Source organism: Pseudophryne corroboree, chromosome 6 (genome assembly GCF_028390025.1).
Source record: "Pseudophryne corroboree isolate aPseCor3 chromosome 6, aPseCor3.hap2, whole genome shotgun sequence".
NCBI lineage: Eukaryota > Metazoa > Chordata > Amphibia > Anura > Myobatrachidae > Pseudophryne > Pseudophryne corroboree.
The window spans coordinates 600,773,896-600,786,131 of NC_086449.1; the positions used below are offsets into that span (position 1 = coordinate 600,773,896).

Here is a 12,236-nt window from a genome sequence, read left to right on the forward strand (position 1 = left end):
AACTGATAAACCAACCCTAATATTCTATCCTTGATACCCTAACCCCATCCTCCAAACTAACCCTAATACCCTAACTCAAACCACTAAAACAACCCTAATAACCAATCCGTAATATCCTAACCAAATCCAGTTAACTAACCCTATTACCCTAACCCCTAACCAATCCCAAATACTCTAGTCCCGAACCATAAAGGGCAGACTGGATAGGCCATATGGTTCGTATTCCGAGGAAAATATTCTTTGGTGCCTCACTAATTCCCATTTATCAGGCAGTTGCTGTGGAACTAGTAAGATGCCACCTCCCTGCACTTTTTAACATTTCACCTGAGGGGTTGGCTACTGGAAGGGGGGGCCCTGACTGGAGCAAAGTTTGGGGATTTTTTGCATTAAACTAAAGCAGCCTTGGGGTTGTACAACCAGATGCATGCTGGTGTGAGAACAAATGGTGAATACTTTTCTCAGAGCAGAGGAACTGGTTTGACTAATAGTTGATTCAAATCAAACCGGTTCTTGAAGTTTCTTGCAATACCCTCTCAGCATGTCTCAGCATTCATAAAAATGTAAGGGCCTTATTCAGATGCCAATGGAATCACAAAATGCGTCCCAAAAACATAGCAGGCAGCATTTTTGTGACCTATTCATAGTTGGTAGCATAATCAAGTAGCTGCATTTCCCCCCGCCTTCATTTACCTGGGTCAGATGCAGCTAGAATATGACCAAGGAGTCACTGTGACTGCTAACAACTGAAGGAAACACATTACTTGTAATGGCGAAAGCAGATAATAAGCACCTACGTGGTTTGAAGCTTCTGAAATACCAAGCAAAGCAAAAATATAAAATTTGAAAATATATATGTAGGCTCGGGATGTAGTCACATTGCTGGCGGTCGGGATCCAGGTGGTCAGTATACCGACGCCGGAATCCCAACCGCTAGAAATATAGACTGCCGGAATGCCAACTTACAGGGGCTATTCCCACTTGTGGGTGTCCACGACACTCATAGAGTGGGAAAATAACCTGTGGCAAGCGCAGTAAGGGGCTTCATTGCACTCACTCCCCCTCGTCGGCATTCTCGCTGCCGGTATCCTGGCGTCTGTACTGTATGCTGGCTGCAGGTGATCACGGCCGCCGGCATACTATACCCAACCCGTAGACTCCCTTCCTGTGTGTTATATACTCTTTCTCTGTGTAAACCAGTGGGCAATGCAGCGTAATGGAACTTTTAAAACACTGTCGCAACAGTTTCAGGAGATAAATGTGCTGATCTAGTGGGAAGCAGTGACCTGCTACAAGTGTCACTGTTTGTGCACATGACAGTGGAAGTGCCATAATACATACAGTACCTCCCAAAATCTGTCCTTGTATAAAGAAAACAGATACTATTCATAAAGCAAATATTGTAGTTTAATAATGGAGCTCAGCTGACTGACAGACATGTGACGTGAAAAAGCACTACGGCTGACTTTCCCACTGCTCTTCATTATAACGTGCTCTGTTGCATTCCATAAACACAGGCAGATTCAAACAAAACAATGTGATGTTTGGTCTGTGCTAGCATTATTCAGTGTCAGTAAATACTGTATATTGATGCATCTTGATGTGTAGACTGCCTAAATATATGAGAATCTTCTCATTAATTATGTGTAATTTAAAGACCAATATATCCATAGACGGGGATCACACAAGGGGCCTAATTCAGATCCCCTAGGATCTGAAGCACATAGTGCAAAGTACCGATGTTCAGTAATTTGCATATGCGTCAGACCTGTACTGTGTTGTTGGTCATACTACAGCTACAAAAGTCACGAGATTGACAGTCTGCAGCCATTTGAGGGCAGGGAAGGGGTAGCAGTGGCCTCCGTTTCCGAAAACTGGGATATGTTGCCGCTGTTTAGGTGGCGTGCCAAGGCCAAGATCTCCACTGTAAAATAAAGATTTCCTGGTCCCTTTGTAGGAATTGCAGCAATCGGCTTGCGTGACTCCCAGTACAACTATCATGTACAAAATTGCTGTAACAAATAGGGACATATCTTTCAGGTTCTACAGGTTTGCAGAGATGTATCATTAAAATCTACTTGCATTGAAATGTCTAAATATTTAAAAGACATCAATTTGCCAAAAAAAACAACAAGATTTATGGTAAGAACTTACCGTTGTTAAATCTCTTTCTGCGAGGTACACTGGGCTCCACAGGTAATAACATCCGGGGTGTAGAGTAGGATCTTGATCCGAGGCACCAACAGGCTCAAAGCATTGACCTTCTTCACAGAATGCCTAGCGCCGCCTCCTCTATAACACCGCCTCCGTGCACAGGAACTCAGTTTTTGTTAACCAGTCCAATGCAGTAGCAGGTAAAAGAGACGACAATCGTTAGTAGCCACATACACCATACACTCACGACAGGAGAGGGTGTCAGCTGGCTAATGCCATACCAACCCAAAGAAGCTAAGTGCGTCAGGGTGGGCGCCCTGTGGAGCCCAGTGTACCTCGCAGAAAGAGATTTAACAACGGTAAGTTCTTACCATAAATATCGTTTTCTGCTGCGGGGTACACTGGGCTCCACAGAGAATAACATCGGGGATGTCCTAAAGCAGTTCCTTATGGGAGGGGACGCACTGTAGCAGGCACAAGAACACGGCGTCCAAAGAAAGCATCCTGGGAGGCAGATGTATCGAAGGCATAGAACCTTATGAACGTGTTCACTGAGGACCACGTAGCCGCCTTGCACAATTGTTCAAGGGTCGCACCACGGCGGGCCGCCCAAGAAGGTCCAACAGACCAAATAGAATGGGCCTTAATGGTAGCAGGAACTGGAAGACCAGCCTGTACATAAGCATGTGCAATCACCATTCTAATCCATCTGGCCAAGGTTTGCTTGTTAGCAGGCCAGCCACGTTTGTGAAAACCAAACAGTACAAAGAGAGAATCAGACTTCCTGATAGGAGATGTCCTCTTCACATAAATACGGAGAGCCCGTACCACATCCAAAGACCGCTCATTGGAAGACAATTCAGGAGAGACAAAGGTCGGAACCACAATCTCCTGATTAAGGTGGAAAGAAGACACCACCTTAGGTAAGTACCCGGGACGTGTTCTAAGAACCGCCCGGTCACGGTGAAAAATCAGATATGGTGACTTACAGGACAAGGCACCCAAATCCGACACCCGTCTGGCAGAGGCAATAGCAAGCAGAAACAACACCTTAAGAGAAAGCCCCTTAAGGTCTGCCAATTCAAGAGGCTCAAACGGAAACCCTTGCAACGCCTCCAGAACCACCGACAAGTCCCAAGGAGCCACAGGCGGGACGTAAGGAGGTTGAATCTGCAACACACCCTGAGTGAATGTATGAACATCGGGTAAGGTTGCAATTTTTCTATGGAACCAAACCGATAAGGCAGAAATATGAACCTTGATGGAGGCCAGACGAAGGCCCAAGTCCAGGCACTGTTGTAGAAAAGCCAAAAGTTGGCCGTACTAAACTTGTAAGCGTCATGATTGTTAGATGCGCACCAAGCAAAGTAAGAATTCCTGCCGTAGCTGCTGCACAGCAGGGACGTGCGGTGAGGTAAATGGCTCAGGAGGCACTGGCTAGCACCAGAGCCAGAATTACACACAATATATGAGCCAAAGGGTAAATCTGGGCACTATGATGCCTCACCTGTCATAGACTTTTTACTCCGCAGTTTTGGCTTATTAGAATAATACAAAGAAGATATTTCAACCATATTCGTTGTATATGGCAGGTTAGCCCCAAAACGTTGGCTCACAGGATGAAATAAATTACATGGTTGTACCATTTGTATTCCTGCATTGAGTCTCAGTGCCGCTGCTTGCTTGACAAATCTAGAGGTATTTTATATATATATATATATATATATATATATATCAATATATAAAACAGCATCAGGATGTCGGCACACACATCAATAATCAACTTGCCAAGGTGCCAGGCAGAAAAGTTTTATATACAGGCAGAGGGCAGCACTTAGTGGACATAATAATAACATTCAGGACATCTTTCCTTGTTATCAACGTTCATAAGGATATATCATGATGAGGGGTTGAAATAAACCCGAAACGTTGATGGCAAGAACAGATGTACTGACTGTGATTATTAACTCCACTGAGTGCAGCCCTTTGTCTGTGTGTGTGTGTGTGTGTGTGTGTGTGTGTGTGTGTGTGTGTGTGTGTGTGTGTGTGTATATACATGTATATATCTAATAATAATAATTATTATTATTATTATTATTATTATTTTTTTATTATTTATTTTTTTTTTTTTTACTGAATTGTAAGGGAGGCAAATTTTGGTCCCACCATAGGCATCCCATCCTGCAATCCTACTTGCAGTACTTTGATTAATTGCAGAGACACAAATCATTCAAATAGTATGGCAGACTGCAATAGATTTAGAAATAATTCTGGAATTATATGTGCTGAGTAGAACGTCTTGAACTACAGTATATTTGCTAAAAACTGCAGTGTTATCCCTAGGAAAATATTTTTTTTATTTTCATTGACATGATCTCTCCTCTAGCCAGAACTAATGGGTGTGCTTTGGGAAGGCTCTTTGTGCTCCCACTCAGGGTTGTAGAGAGCAATAAATGGCCCAGGTGAAAGGGGGGGTGTGATCAAATCATGGGGTCATGTCTGTTCAAATTAAAAAAAAATGAATGAAAACTACTATGTGCCAAGAAGAGGGTCATTCCTCCTCTGAACAGCTGGCACGGGCCCTTTAAACAAGCCCAGGCTAGAGTAATTAGTACCCTCCCCCATCTTGGCACTCCAGTGCCCACTCAGGGTTGGATTAAAGATTGTAGAAGCCCCAGGGCAACTAATTTATGGGGGCTCCTGCCAATACAATTGTCAAGAGGGCGGCACAAACACCTGGCCCATCTAGGAGTGGCACTGCAGTGTCAGACAGGATGCCACTTCAAAAAATTGGCCCCAAACAGCACATGATGCAAAGAAAAGAGAAAAAGAGGTGCACTGTGGTCGCTGGACAGCTAAGCTAAGTGACACAAACACCTCAATATCACAGGAATTATTCGTTCTAATCAATGGTATTATTGGTCCAAATCACTGGAAGAAAATGACAAAATCACTGGAATTATTCGTTCTAATCAATGGTATTATTGGTCCAAATCACTGGAAGACAATGACAAAATCACTGGAATTATTAGTTCTAATCAATGGTATTATTGGTCCAAATCACTGGAAGAAAATGACAAAATCACTGGAATTATTCGTTCTAATCAATGGTATTATTGGTCCAAATCACTGGAATAAAATGACAAAATCACTGGAATTATTCGTTCTAATCAATGGTATTATTGGTCCAAATCACTGGAAGAAAATGGAATGGATGGATACTTGCAGTGACACAGCTGCAAGATACAGCAATGGTCTACTGTACAACGATATACTGTTAGTCACCAAAATGCTACACTGTAATACTAGAAGCTATAGAAAAGTATATATATTATTGTATATATCAGTACAGACAGAGAGGTGTAACTGTGACCCATGTGTCCTGACAAGCAGTATAGAAGCTATAGAAAAGTATATATAATATTAGTATATTACTGTATATCAGTACAGAGCGGTGTAACTGTGACACATGTGTCCTGACAAGCAGTATAGAAGCTATAGAAAATAAAAGTATATATATTATTGTATATATCAGTACAGACAGAGCGGTGTAAATGTGACACATGTGTCCTGACAAGCAGTATAGAAGCTATAGAAAAATATATATATTATTGTATATATCAGTACAGAGCGGTGTAACTGTGACACGTGTCCTGGCAAGCAGTATAGAAGCTATAGAAAAGTATATATATTATTGTATATATCAGTACAGAGCAGTGTAACTGTGACACATGTGTCCTGACAAGCAGTATAGAAGCTATAGAAAAGTATATATAATATTACTGTATATCAGTACAGAGCGGTGTAACTGTGACACATGTCCTGACAAGCAGTATAGAAGCTATAGAAAATAAGAAAAGTATATATATTATTGTATATATCAGTACAGACAGAGCAATGTAACTGTGACCCATGTGTTCTGACGGGTTCACTACGGCTGGCCGGCGGTCGGGCTCCCGGCAACCAGCATACCGGCGCCGGGAGGCCGACCGCCGGCTTACCGACAGTGTGGCGAGCGCAAATGAGCCCCTTGCGGGCTCGCTGCGCTCGCAATGCTACGGGCACGGTGGCGCGCTACGCGCGCCACACTATTTTATTCTCCCTCTATGGGGGTCGTGGACCCCCACGAGGGAAAATAAGTGTCGGTATGCCGGCTGTCGGTATGCCGGCTGTCGGGCTCCCGGCGCCGGTATACTGAGCGCCGGGAGCCCGACCGCCGGCATACAGAAGACCACCCGTTCTGACAAGCAGTATAGAAGCTATAGAAAAGTATATATATTACTGTATATCAGTACAGAGCGGTGTAACTGTGACACATGTGTGCTGACAAGCAGTATAGAAGCTATAGAAAAGTATATATAATATTACTGTATATCAGTACAGAGCGGTGTAACTGTGACACGTGTCCTGACAAGCAGTATAGAAGTTATAGAAAAGTTTATATATTATTGTATATATCAGTACAAAGCTGTGTAACTGTGACCCATGTGTGTCCTGACAAGCAGTATAGAAGCTATAGAAAAGTATATATTATATACTGGTGGTCCCCAGTCCCCACAATGCAGCACACTGATCAGATATTTGCAGCACACTGAGCACAGATATGAAGTGTTTTCAGGCAGAGAACGTAGATATTTGCAGCACACTGAGCACAGATTATTTGCAGCACACTGAGCACAGATATTTTCAGCACACTGAGCACAGATTACGGAGCTTTTCAGGGAGAGAACGCAGCCACGTCCTCTCCGTTCAATCTCCAAAGCACGAGTGAAAATGGCGGCGATGCGCGGCTCCTTATATAGAATACGAATCTCACGAGAATCTGACAGCGGGATGATGACGATCGGGGGCGTTCTGGTTAACCGAGCAAGGCGGGAAGATCCGTGGCTGCCTCGGAACCGTGTAAAATGGGTGAAGTTCGGGGGGGTTCGGATCCCAAGGAACCGAACCCGTTCATCTCTACTAGAAAGCAGGTTCCTCCACGGCTATCTGCCCAGTGTTATTTAGGAAGATGGTGCATGTGCACTAGAGCAGTGATGTGCAGTGAGGTCATAGGCTGGGGAGGCCACCGCTCCTCGTTCCACCACTGCTGTAGTCCTGGACAGCTCCAACGCCAGTCACCGCCGGGACCCGCCGCCACTTCCGCCCGTGGCGCCGCATATGGGTGATTGGACAGCGGATCCAGCACTGGATCTGCTGTCCAATCACAGCTGCTTCGCTGACATGGGGGTGGTGTCCCTGTCAGCTAGGCACTTGTATAAGTGCCACTTTCAGAATTTTTTTTAATGGGCTTTTAAAGCCCAGTGCTTGGCCCCGCCCCCAGCTCTTTCCAATGCCCATTGTCTTTGGGAGGCACTGCTATCAGTGCCTCCCAAACTCATTTAAGGAGTTAAAATGATTAGAATAAAATAAAGAAGATACTTATGACACAGAATATGTGTCATAAGTATCTTCTTTGTTTTATTTTAAGAATTAATCAGAGGGGAGGCACTGGCTCCCCTGACTGCACGTCCCTGCACTAGAGAGCAAAGACTCTCTGGAGATGTACTAAGCAGTGAAATAGTGGAGAAGTGAGCCAGTGGAGAAGTTGCCCATGGCAACCAATCAGCTGCTTTGTATCATTTTAGTATGCAAATTATAAATTTTACTTCAATGCTGATTGGTTGCCATGGGTAACTTCTCCACTTGTTCACTTCTCCACAATTTTCACTGCTTAGTACATCTCCACCCTTCTGTCACATTGTGACCTTGTCACTGGGAATATGGCGCTGCGGAGGAGGAACCTGCTGACCAGATCAAGGTAAGTACGAGTACTCGGGTGGGGGAAAAGGGGACCTTGGAGGTCAGATGGACCCAGGCCCCTCCAGCAAGCCTGGGTTAATAGTACCAGTAGGCAGTGGCTCTCATTCACAATACTTACTCCTTCGCCAATTAAAGGTGGTGAGCTTTACTGGTTTGCTAGTTCTGTATTACAGAATCGTCATAGCCCTGGGAAAGACAGCTGCATATGGAAACCTCTGTGTCTTCATCAACGGTGAGAAGGCATGATAGTAAAATATTTTCCTATGTCATAGTGCTGCTCAATCTACAACTGTCCATATAAGTAATGACCCTTGGATTAGTAAATATTAAGTTCTCCCTCTATCCAACCAAGGACTACTACATGCTTAATAATGAACTAGAGTTCAGTAAACTTTTGCACGGACACAATAAATGAAAATGCAATATGTTGCAGCAGTACTACAACCAGGCCCGGCGACAGGGGGGGTCAAAGGGGACAATCGTCCCGGGCCCCAACGTTGTGAGGGGCCCCGAGGTCCGGCTGCGGCAGTGTGGCGGCTGCAAGCTCATCATGGATGGAAGTAATTATATACATCGCAGCAACGAGCCGCCGCACCGGCCGCCCGCTGTGTAGTTAATAGCAGCATGATGCTGCTATTAACTATACAGCGGGCGGCTGGCGCGGCATCGCATTGCCGCAATGTATATAATTAGCCAGCACTACAAGAACAGCGGGACCCCTGTGGTAACCCCCCTCTGCCCCAAGGTCAGCTGTGCAATGACGTCGCTCTCCTCCCGGCCCGCCCTGTCTCTGCTGTGGCAACTACCTGAGAGGAGCGGCCGTGCAGTCTGCAGAAGCAGGACTGCAATTAAAATGACTGCCAGGCTGGCGAATATACAGAATAAAACAGCCTGAGGCAGGCAGGCTAGCAGCTTGTGGGGAGACTGGTCTGAATAGCGGCGGCTGTGTGCTGGTAAGTGTGCGCTCTTCTGGATTTTGGGGCTTTGGGTTTGGGCACATGTCATAGATGCATGAATGCAGGCCTGGCGAAAGGGGGGTTGGTCAAAGAGGACACCCTTACCGTGCCCCGAGGGTCAGAGTACTTTTAGTACTTTTACAACTAACTGCCTGTCTGTCACCAATTTAGTTAACTAAAGCCTAGTACACACTAGGCGATCCCCGCCGACATTGGCGGCGGCGGGGACCCGGCCGGGTGCCGGCATTGGCAAGTGCATACACACTTGCCGATGCCGGTGAGGAAGGGAGCGATGGCGGGGGGGAACAACGGCAGCATGGCTGTCGTTAACGAGGACCTTCCTCGTCTGTACAAGTTCAGACGAGGGAGGGGGGGCGTTAACGATGTGCGCATCGATAGCGACATTGAGTGTACACACTAGGCGATTTTGTGAAAGATCTTGCTCAAATCAGCCCTTCTGAGCGAGATCTCTCACTTTCTCGTCTAGTGTGTATGGGGCTAAAGTGTCTGGCCGCAGAGTCCTCCCTTCCCCCTCACTTGGTCCCGTCCCAGTGGTGCATGCAGCCGTCACGACATCATGACTATGACGCTGCATCGCCTTCCATGTCTCTTGCCATTGAGGAGCATGCCTGAACCAGCCAAGCCTCCTGCCAGTGTTGGGCACAGGTGTGTGACAGTGCATTTACAGACTGAGGGGGTGGGGAGCCCCAGAGATATCAGTGTATGGGGCCCCAAGATTTCTGTTGCCGGCCCTGACTACAACTTCAGTAATGGAGTCACAATGACAGAGTGCTGCTGCCAGAGAAAAACTGATGTATTCCTTATACAACAATATGTATTATTGAAACAAAGAAGTAGGAAGTAAGGGCTGTAAGGCGAACAATGATCTGTACTTCAGATAAACTGTGGGAAATGCAGGCAGAAATCACCTGTTACTGTGTCACGTCTCCTGGCCTAAGCAGACACCATGCAGCGTTCCACATTTGTCACCTAAAAAGTACAGCAAATAAATATACCAGAGCCAAGATTAACTGTGAGCAAATGAATTAAGAACATCCAGTAATTTTCCAAATTATTTAAGATCTGCCCTGTAGAGACGTGGCTGCTTTGCAAAACGTGGCACCAGTATTTTGGATGCTTAGCAGTAAGCAATTAACTTTGATGACAATTTTTTTTATTTTCTACATAATCATAGCTGCGAACATTTATACATCATTTTAAGGGACACTTTGCTGTTGAGAAGGCACAAGTCAACGTGTCATGTGATCACACAATGACATATTCACTTAATCTAGTCAGGCCAGTGTGGTACCCTGAAATCGGCTCAACACAACAGCACTATATAAATAAAATACTGTAAATATTATTATTATAATCATTATTTTTTTAGAGATATATATATATATATATATATATAGGAATCAAACAAACGGCGGCACTCAGGAGACGAAGAGATGGTGAAATAAAACGGTGCTTTATCTACGTTTCGGGGTACATAGCCCCGTCATCAGGACACACATATATATATATATATATATATATATATACCACTTTGCAACCCGGCACTCAAAGGGACAGCGACACCTCTGGATAACTAGCTGGGGTGCCCTCCATGAGACGATGAATCCCAATATAACCAAAAGAAAGAGGCGGCACTCCCAGCGTTTTTCAATAGTGCAAAAAGTTTATAGTCACGAACGACGTTTCGGGGGATCTCACCCCGTCATCAGGACGTCGTTCGTGACTATAAACTTTTTGCACTATTGAAAAACGCTGGGAGTGCCGCCTCTTTCTTTTGGTTATATATATATATATATATATATATATATATAGGGCGCCACTAGGTGTCCGCAGAACTGTCCAATGAAAACAAAATTACATACATAATACAAAAAAAAACGTATTACCATAATACAAAAAAACGGTGAGGGCAAGGGGAAAGATGGATAGAGTCACTTGAGAAGCAATAATGCCGCCATAAATAGTAATCTATTATTGTAGTAGAAATAATAAACATGTGAACAATGCTACAATCATTTACATATTATTGTGTATGTATCATCACATCTACTTAACAATAAATCTAATGAACGAACATTAACCTCACCTACATACTCATACTGTAGCTGCCTATAAATCATGTAATACAGAATATACTGCAACTGTAATAATATATGTATATTAAAGTTACACACTGTGATACTGTATGGTAAAGAAGCTGTCATTGCCTCAGGTACAGGTACTCTGCCACCTGTGTGAGGCTGGATGGTAGATTCTACCTCTTGGCAAGTACAGTGCACACTGACAGTAGGTGCACCAGACCCCCTCCTCCCCATAAGACAGTCATACAGTATAGGAGAGACTGGGCAGCGGGTACAGCGGGTACAAGTGCTGCAGAGCACAGAGGAGTAGTTATGTCCCTGCTCAGCTGTTGGGAGACACGAGCAAGAGATACTGTAACAGTAAGTAAACTTGCAGAACACATTGCCCAATAATATGCAGCGCATTCTCATGGTGTGCAGAGCTGCCCTGTCTCACCCGATCCCCCTCATCTGCTGGTACTCACCGGGCTCCCCGCTCTGCTGCGTGCAGTGATGATCAGAGCGGGGGTGCTGTTAGCTAGGGCCCCGGTAAGGGGCAGCAGCAGCTGTCACGGGGATATCCCACCAGCACTCAGGGGGCGGAGGCCTTACTCAACAAGTGATGTGCAGCGGCAACACCCACTTAGGGGAGGCGCTGTCACACTGCAGCCCTCAGTGTGTTCTGAGCTGGTGTGTGAGTAGTGTGTACGTGTGTGCTGCTGCTGAGTTATAGGATAGCCAGGCCAAGTGCAGAACAGGGGCTCACTGTGCTGCTTCACCAACACTATGTACTACTGTGCAGTGGGCTGCCTCTGAGTGCCAGCAGGGGCACCGGCGGGTATAGGGAAAGCAGGGTCCGGGTATAGAGGACAGCAGGATCCGGGAATGATCACTCCTCTCTCACATTTCTATAGAACCCCTATATTACCCCCTCAGCTCATATACACAGTGATTACAGTGATACTTTAGAAGGAACTGTGTTTAGTTTTTGCAGGAAAGGATTTTCTCTATTTTGGGTACGATATTCCTTGAAATATAAGTGACCATACATTTGATAATGTGAATAGGTAAGGTTCTGCACAACACATTTTAGTTACTGAATTATTTTCCTAAACATCATGTCTGGCTGTTATTACTTGTCTTTCACCCATGGGTGTCAGTGTAATTTAGGAATGACAATAGCTGCCTTTGTTATGTGAGATAATGATAGATAATGAAAATGTGATGTTGCCTTAGTAACTAGACA

The 12,236-nt window shown here is 45.0% G+C and overlaps 1 protein-coding gene across 2 annotated transcripts in view; it reads right to left on the bottom strand.

Annotated features, from left to right (window-relative positions):
- Positions 1–11,590, bottom strand: part of SLC26A2 (solute carrier family 26 member 2) — a 131,851-nt gene extending 120,261 nt beyond the window's left edge. For both annotated transcript variants that reach the window (XM_063928022.1, XM_063928021.1), the window contains exon 1: positions 11,476–11,590. The gene's annotated coding sequence lies outside the window, so the exon portion shown is untranslated. The remainder of the gene's footprint in view (positions 1–11,475) is intronic.
- Between the last annotated feature and the right edge of the window lie 646 nt (positions 11,591–12,236).